The sequence below is a fragment of the Aplidium turbinatum genome, chromosome 2 (genome assembly GCF_918807975.1).
Source record: "Aplidium turbinatum chromosome 2, kaAplTurb1.1, whole genome shotgun sequence".
Classification (NCBI taxonomy): Eukaryota; Metazoa; Chordata; class Ascidiacea; order Aplousobranchia; family Polyclinidae; genus Aplidium; species Aplidium turbinatum.
Genome location: NC_137473.1, coordinates 29,077,502 through 29,087,007, shown reverse-complemented (window position 1 = coordinate 29,087,007; position 9,506 = coordinate 29,077,502).

Sequence of the window (9,506 nt, the reverse complement as noted above, 5' to 3'; positions counted from 1 at the left end):
TGTTTAAAATTAGGCAAGTTTTTTTTAGACTGAAAGCATCATTCCCAAGCATAAAGAGACTGAAAGCATCATTCTCAATATCGTGACGTCACACGTGTGCCAAAGTGAGGTTGTAACTCCCAACCCCCACCCCCCCCCCCCCCCCCCTTTGGCTACGCCACTGGCCATTGATATGCCAAACGTCTTCATGATATCCCAGTATGGTTTTAGTTTAGACTTTATCCATTTCTCTCTCACTAATCACTATAATAGGCTTACAGAACATTATGCTACATTGGCATACCTGGGGTGGAGTAGGTGGATTGGGCCATGTATTTCGTATTGGCTTAGCCTTAAAACAACATTGTTACAGTGATTGCTTTGACAAAGCAATGCAAAACATATTAAATGCCTTAACCTACGTCGTTAACTACTAAACCATTTTAAGGGGGATTCTCCTTCTTAAGTATCTCTAATGGAATTATGTAGTTACTGACTTTGAATTTCACAATTTTTAGGTTGATAATTGGAACATATGTTTGTGAGTTTGGGTCGGACAACGGTAGATTAATGTAAAATCAAGCAATGGAATAGCTTTGTGAAAATGATACCAAGGTTTTATCTTAAATAGGTTAAAAAACTCAGGTTTAAAATATAAAAGTTAGGACACAAAGCAACAATATGGTTCCATTATTTTTTTACCATTGGTTCTCAATCTTGTTAACTAGCCAACCGTTTATGTTCAAAAATATTTGCATAACGATAAAAAGTGATATGATGGCCTGATCATGTATGAAAGAGATAGTTGCAAACGCTTCGCTAACTTCTTAACATGACGCATTAGGCCTATGTTAATATAGCCTCCATCTACATATCAGTGAACTTATATACAACACAGTTTCAATCAATGAACCTAAACATATGACATCTCTGCGCGAGGTAGACTACGTATAACCTACCTAAAGTAGTTTTTAGTAGGATACTGAAAGGTTTGTACCTCAGTTGGTGTCAGAAAGACATTTTGATAGTGCGGTGAGATCTGTCACATTCTTACGTAAGAGTTCTAAATGTTTACTGTAGGTTCGTTACCAACAGTGCTGTATTCGAGGGTATACGGCTGTATACACAGTATACTCTCTGCTTTTTCGAGCAACTAATAGTATGCCCTCTGGCTTTCCAAAAATAAATAATTTTGTACCTCTCGTCCAATTTCGATGTTGATAATTCATGTTATGGTAGAATAAAGATTAGTATTTTGCAAGTTGTGTATTATTTATGATTTTGGCAAATCTGACAGTATACCCTGTGCTCTTTTTACGAATACAGCACTGGTTAGCAATCAAGCCGATCGCTAAGTTATGCGGGTGGTGATGCTTCAAAAGTAAGCATCAAGTCGTAAACTTGGATATTTATTTATCCATTTGCGTTCTGTTATGAAAGGCACAGTGTGTGTTGATAGTATGTGTAGATAGACGATAGTATGTCTAACATCTTTGTTTTCAGACAGGATGTCTTCCACTATTTTAAAACTTTGTATTTGTTTTTTCTATTTTAAACTTATTGATGAAATGTATTCTCTTACTGAACATCTTTTGGGAAAGCACAAGTCATAAAATTTTAGAAGCTTCCACATGGGGGACAAAACCATTTACCTTTCGCATAGGTGGCCTGGCGCTCGCCTAAAGATCCGCGAAATACGCAACTCCGGCATGGTGTCGCAGCAAGCATACCAAAATATTAGACGCCTGCCTGAACGAGACATTGCGCTTTGTTACTAGATACTTAAAACCAACACCACAGCAATACCTACCAGTGCTGTCAGGTATCCTATCCGGTAATGTAAGCAGAGAAGCGCTGGTGTCTTCATTAGTAGAAAAAGCCTGTCTCAATGTCCCAATCATACAACGCTTACCATCACGCGCCCTTTTGTAAAGCATGCTGCAAAACTCTAGCTCGCTGATTTTAGCACGTCAAATGCCTGGTTTGAGGAATTGAGCACTGTACCGAAAATAAAATCCCGCCTTGTTCTATTTGATATCTCTCCTGCCTCCTCACTCCCAATAGACCTTTTGCATAACAAACCAACAGAGCGTGACGTTGGAGTCGTGAACGACTAGCCGCTGTTTACAATACTGTTCGCTAGTGTTAGTAGCGTAGTTTGCAGGCGAATAAATTGTTTAACGTTTGCTTGAGCTGTTGTTTTGTGGTCTTTACAGGCGTGTATCAGTGTTTCAGTATAATTTACCAGAAAATAAAAGTCTTTTAAGTTGTAAACTTAGGCTACAGAAGTGTAAACCTTCGACCAGTTCTTTGCTGTATTGGAAGCGATCTTGCCCGGCAAAGATGGGAAGAATTTCCTGTATTATACAGCTTTACTTGATGCAGAACTTGACGATGCTAATTTCGAAATACCTCAAAATGCTACAGGAGCACTGCATCAACATAGATTAGCGGTGGAAGATGAATTTTTGTTGGTGTTTATGAAGCTTTGCCTGGGTTTATTTTATACAGACTTAAGCACAAGGTTCTGCATCTGTATTGTACACCGTATTTTTCAGTCATGAATGCATCTTATGTATATAAGGTTGATTAGTTGGAACATATTCCCTCATCGTGATGTTATCATAGCAGCCATGAAGCCAGACTTCAAGAAGGACTACACAAGCACCATGATCATCATCGACTGCACTGAAGTAGCCTACGTCTCGAAACACTATCCTCATTTCATCCCAGTCGGAAACGTACTCAAACCATAAAAGTACTAACACTGCTAAGGCATTAGGCCTCATTAGTAGGAGTTGATCTAAATGGGGATATTATGTTTGTATCTCAGTTGTTCACTGGTAATGTGAGTGACAAAGAAATATGTCAGAATAGTGGATTTTTTTCACCTTTTGAAGCAAAAATAGCTACTAATGAACTTCACTTCAATGATGCTGTTATGGCCGATAAAGGTTTTTTTTTCTTATAGAAAAAGACTTAGCCTACATGATATTGGTCTACATGTGAATATCCCACCGTTCCTAGGTAGAAGGCCTCAAATGAGTGAGGACGAAGTGTTGAATACACGAAGTATTGCACGCCATCGCATTCATGTAGAGAGGGTCATAAAAAAAATTCGCCTATTTCACATCTTCGACAGGAAAATACCAGTGACTATGCTTGGTATCATCAATAAAGTGTGGTTGGTTTGTTGCATATGTTATGCAGAATCAAAATAAAATGTTGCAAGACAAGGTAGCCTACTATTAACGTGGTCCATAGGCTATAACACCCGGTCAAAATGCACACGCTCTGCAATAGCGGTCCTAAATTGCCTTTCCTAGTCTGTTAGCCAACACTATGATTAAAACAAACAAGAACTGAAGTGTACCGATAACCTATAACAATTCATAAACACAAAAAATTTACTTTCACTTGCCAGCGACCTCACGCTTGCTTGCAATAACAAGAAACGCCTTCATAAACCGTAGTAAACAAGCGATTCTTAACCCTCAGACTCCGCGTAACTCAAACGTCACGCTCTGGTGATTTTGAATGTGCAAAAGGTCTATTGGTTTTGAGCTTCAGAGACGGGAGTGGATGATGCTGAACCGATTAAGAACGGGATTTAGCAGCTCCAATGCTTCTTGACACGCTGGGGCATGAGAGACTCTGCTGCGTGTCAGTGCAGTGCGACAGAGCAAAAGCGAACCACGCCATCTTTGGGTGTCCCATCTATTCCCCTCCCAATGGAATAACAGGCCTCCGCACAATTGACGATCTGAAGAAAAGTTGGCTCCAAGTCCTTTCATTCGGCTGACCACAAATTTTCTGCTTCTTACGAAAGACGACGAGCTTCCACATCATGTCACTGAGGTTGAGGATTTTAACTTTACTTCATATACCTAAAAATTTAATCTATGTCTTTAAAAATCAATGCACTGAGCAATGGCCTTGCTATGCATGTAGTTAGGAATTTGTTTTGAGCTTGGAGATTGTGATACTGTATCTTCAGTAAAGCACTCTAAACGCTTACAAAGCGGCTGGTGCGCCCTCTGACAGATGAAGCACACACTATGTTTCTCCACAAAACTTGTCGCTTCGAATGCACTTGAGGATAAATTTTGCAAAACTAGTGTTCGGGTGGTAACTGACTGCTTTTAATTAAAAGATTAATTACAATTTAGTTCACAAAATATGTATCAACTTTGTCTCTCTTTAGTAACGATCATACACAAGTGGTGCTGGTGGATCTGAGATCGATTTCAGGTCTGGTCAAACAGAAATCTTTAAAAACGCTACCGATTGTATTCTTTCTTGGATGAGTTTCATTAATGTTTGAAAATTTTAGAAAACTGATCCTACATCAGAATGCATTTCTGCATGCTTTGTTCATCTTGAAGGTCTTCAAGCAAACTTTGAAAGAAGATTCGAGGATCTTTTGAAGATTGATTAATGATTATCCACTCTGGCTTGTAGACCTTGAAAATTATCAGCCAGATGAAAGTAGGCCTAATAAGTTGGCCAACACGCTATTGGACTTAAAAGAGGATGTGAAACTAAAAGGAAGAGTTAACAAGGAAGGGGTCATTTGCCTACATTTTTATAAAAGATTTACATCCAAATTTGTTTCAATAAGTAGAAGCGAGCATCATTGCCTTACCTACTAGGCCTACATGGATCTAGTAGTACTACATCTAGTAGGCTACAGCTGAAACGCAGACTGCGTTTCAGCTGTAGCCTACTAGATGTTTTCGGTAAAAAAAAGAAACAAATTGGGCATCAACAGCAGAGGAACTATCAGATTAAGACTGAATGATTTTGTCAAAATAAATTTTGATTCCTGGTGCCAGAAACACAATAGCCAAGTTAGTCGCTATAACTGGGAAAAATAAACTGCTCTATTGAAACTATTTGTGTATGATGTTTGTTTAGAATAAACTTAGAACTTAAAATTATCTGTATTCACACAGTTAAGGTTGAGTTAGTGGCGTAGCTAGGGAATGTGCCGCCCGGGGCGCGAAATATTTTTTCCTACGAGATTTTTGTCTCATTTACATATTTTAGTAAAAGTTTGTATTAAAACCGTGTGGAATGCAACAGTTTCTCGTTGGCACGGTTGGTTCAGTGGTATCATCCTCCGCCTAGTAATCGTGAGAACGAGAGTTCGACGCCCGTCGAAGTCAAACTTTTTTTTTTTTTTAAATTAATTTTTGCGGTGCACAAGAGCTTTTCAAAAAAGTAGGGTTAGGGAAAGCTTATATTTTATTATCATTGCAGAATTTTATTGGCAAATAGTTATTTCGCAATCTGAATCAACCAATCTCTCAAACACTTTCGGAAAATCTTACTTTTAAAGTGACTAAAATAAATGAGACAAAAATCTCGTAGGAAAAAAAATTTCGCGCCCGGGGCGGATTCAGATTTTGCCGCCTCTTCAAGAAAAAGCATGTGAAAATGAAATGCGTTTTTTTATCAGCACTGCAATACGCAGCATGCTTTTTCAATTTGCGGTGTAGTCAGACGAACGTACCATTATAATTTAGTAATATACTAGATGCAAAAGCACAAAAACTGCTACAGAATTAAAATAATCAATTTGTAACCTTTTACAAGGCTACCCAAATTTAATGAACATGTTTCCGCCTCTGCTTAATAAAGGCTAGTAGGAATTTTGTAACGTATTAAAAACATAACGGCAGAAAAAATTCATTTAATTTATTTCCACTAGACTGTGTAATGTAGTGTAATATGAATAGTTGTTTACCAATGTAATGATATAGACGTTTTCTTCTTTTTCTCATTGAACTTTCTTTACTTATTCGCAACGTAAGTTTTATCATTTTTCCATTAATTTTTATATACTTACAATACTTTAAAATAAAATATGGATGGAATCATATAGAAGCTTATTCCTATCAACTGTAAAACAAATACAAAATGAGCAAGCGCACAAATTACAAGGTTGCAAATGCAGCTAAATCATCTTTAAGTAGACTTTAGCCAATAGCCATGCTACTGCGCAATGTTTTCACTTTTCGCAATCTACAGTAACACTACAGCCACATTCTAGTGACGGTAGCAAAGTTATTTATTACAACAGTTAATAAACGTAGTGTTGTGCTCCCCCTCTCCCTTTATTTAAAGTATATAATTCAAGATACAAGGCCCGGAGGCCGGTTTATGTGGCCAAAAGTGAAATCCAGTGCGGCATGGCATCAGTAACAATAGTACAGTAGGTTGTTACAGCAATTAAAAATCAATTAATAAAAAATCTAAATCTGACAAAATGCACTGCAGAGCTCTGCAAAACCAGTCTAACTTAAACAGCGATAGGATTATAGTTTCGCGTAAGTAGAATTCAAAGATTTTCTGACTTGTTTTTGTGGGGGGTTAAGCGTGGATCGCGTGAAATCGATTTCAAAGATGAAGCGTCTGTATACTCCATAGACACTGCCTTATAGCGTTACAAGGTAAAATCATTTACTGAAATGTTTGTACTGTATAGTGCAGCAGCAGTAGATTACTATGGTTAATCAGTATTCAGCAACGATGAGTAAAAACAAGTTAGTCTAACTCCCTATTTCACTGAAAATCAAGAAATATTAGTGATACCCAATTAGGCGGCAACATCAAGGTTATAATCAAAATCAGCATTATATTTTATTGAATTACTAGAGTAAATCGATTTCCCCTAAATTGTTGGAAACATTCCATTATCAATTACCAATGGACAACTTTATAAACATATAATGTGCGATTACAGTAAACTTCATTCACTTATTCATTCAACAACAGCTACATATCCCTTCCGCTCTAATATTTTGTTGCAAGTGTTTTCCCTCTACAGCTGTAACAAAAATGCACTGCCGCCTTATTTATTTTCTCATATCAAAATTAATTCATTCTACATCCTTGGTCAATGTTTCTGGTAAAATATTTTGTAAACGCAAACGTTGGTTAATAGTTATTACTGTGGAGTAGCTTATTTAAAGAGTCAAGTAGTATGTTGCAACTGTAATTGTTTTACATTTTAAAGCAGTTTCTGTAACATAAGTGAGATTGTGCATGAGTCACTTCAAAAGTTAATTTTTCTGCTCTTGCGCTGTGCAAAGTCGTCAATTACCAAATCAAAATTGATCGAATCTGCAAGATCACGCTTTGACTTAAAGTGGAATTATTGTATGTTTTGAACGTTGCCATTCTGTTTGCTTTTATTTTTCGTTTACTTTTGCATTATCAACAAAAAAAACGTCCTGTCTAAAAGTGCCGCCCCTAGACGTGCCGCCCGGAGCGGTACGCCCTCTCGTCCCCTCCCCCCTAGCTACGCCACTGGGTTGAGTGTGCAAATTAAGAGGGTTTGCTTAATTAGTTAATTACGTATTATTTTATTAAGGACTAAGATTGAACACGCCTTTGAGTTTTCTGACCTATTTGCATTGTGCAATACAGTTTCGACTAGTGACGTTCATGAGGTGTCAACATAAGAAAGTGGTCCATCGGATATTTTTTTACATAGTCCATGGGCTAAAAAAGGTTGAGAATCACTGCTGTAGACATAAAGGCAGCTGCTGAAACCAACAACCTTCATGTTCTTTTGAAATATAATTGTACCCCACAACTGTCTGGGTATAACGTCACATGCGATTCTAACATTCATATTGACGATGATGTTCTGGATATGGTTGACACTGAAGAGCTTCCAATGGCTCTATCAAACAAAAGATTGTTTTTCTGACTTGATATTTAGAACAAAAGTTTCGATGTTGTTTGTCGAAAGTTAAAAATGAAAACTTTTACGTTGATGCAGTTCAGCCATCCTCCAGAATTTGAATTGGGGTGGACTTACAATACCTAAACTTTCAGCAGTTGAATTTTTATTCAGTACCATACATCAGATGTTTGAAAAGTGGAACTCACTGCTGACGAACACACTTAAGCCAAATGTTAGCACATATCAATAGACTAATGGCTAGAATTAAAGCAGTTTGCATCACAATGTCCAATATTCTTTTGAAAGTATTCGATCTGAACAAAAGCGACAAAGAAAAGCAACTTGGTTGTTTGAAAAGGAAAAAGAAACTTTTTACTCAAGTAGGCCAATAATATGCTGTTGCACTGTTTTAGAAAATATGGCTTTAAATTTGCTCACAGCTGACGAATAACTTTAATGAATATACTGTATAGGCTCCTCTCTGCTCTGATATAGCCTAGGTGTCATTGACATACCTCGAACCTTTGCTATTTTTAATCTTGCTGTTTAATAACTTCTGCCGTTTTGACTAATCACCTGTCCTATATTGAATGTTGGTTTAAATTCTTGTTCTATTGACTTAAGTAAAAAAACACCTATTTTTGCCAGAATTGTAATATTTTTGCTACTAATAGGCTTCAAAAGACCATTTGTTGACATTTCAGAAAAAAACAAGTGTGAAAAATGGAATCTTTGCCTTCAAAACCTAACAACAGACACCAAAAACAAAGTTTTACAAATAATTTATACCTCATTTTGGACGGACCCAAGTGTGGATTTAGGACTTAGGTCCAAGTTCCAAATACCGAGCATAGCAGATACTAGTCCTTTCATTTAAGGTGTCTATATGGTTACAAAACTTTAAAAAAAAAACGGAAATAAAGTGCGCCACTGGGTGCACTATTTTCGGCCTGGCCTGCGCAAGATACAATACAACTAATAAGAGCACATGCGGCATGCAAAGGTTCAATGTTATCTTCGAGTTGATTTGATTGTGTTTTACGCCTCAAGAAATAAGTATTTAGTTAAATTGTCAAGAAACCTATTTCATAGAAGTGTCGTAAGATGAAGATCTTGCTCTGATGAAAAATAACTACAACAATATCACAAAGTGTTTTCTGCATAGTAAGAGTACTTTTACACCATCAACATAGTAATTAGTTTTACAAACTTAACGTATTAAATTATCTTGACTTTCGGAAGGTATCTCATATTGAACTGTTACATTATATAAACATTTTAAAACCAATAGCATGCTTACCTTTTTTTCTGATTAAGCCGTTGTACGTATAGAATTGTACGTCAGCCTGCAGTAGATAGACTGCTTTGTGATCACACTTATTAAATTTTTATATTTAGCTATAAAAATAACATAGATGAAAACACGAAGGCAATTTTAAAGAAAATTACATATTCATTTAAACGGATTAAAATGAAGACAACAATTTTTTATCGAAAGGAGATGAAATATTTCTATGATGAGAAATCTGAACAATTGGCGATCGTTTCGATTCGAATTCACATAATAAAGAAGGTTCCTTACTAAGTTAACTCTTAATCTGGATTCGGGACTAATAAAGTCTCCAGGATTGTATGATACGATCAATGTTACTTTCTAGAATGTGTTTTCTGTTCATTATTACACCATTATTTCCAACAATTAAAATACACACATCGATATGGTTGCGCGTAAAATTTAATTGGATTTCAATAATAATTTGTCGGTTAACGTAACTACGTAAGTGATCAGTCCACATTAGAAATAAGCTTTGAATCAAACTTTTTATGCTCG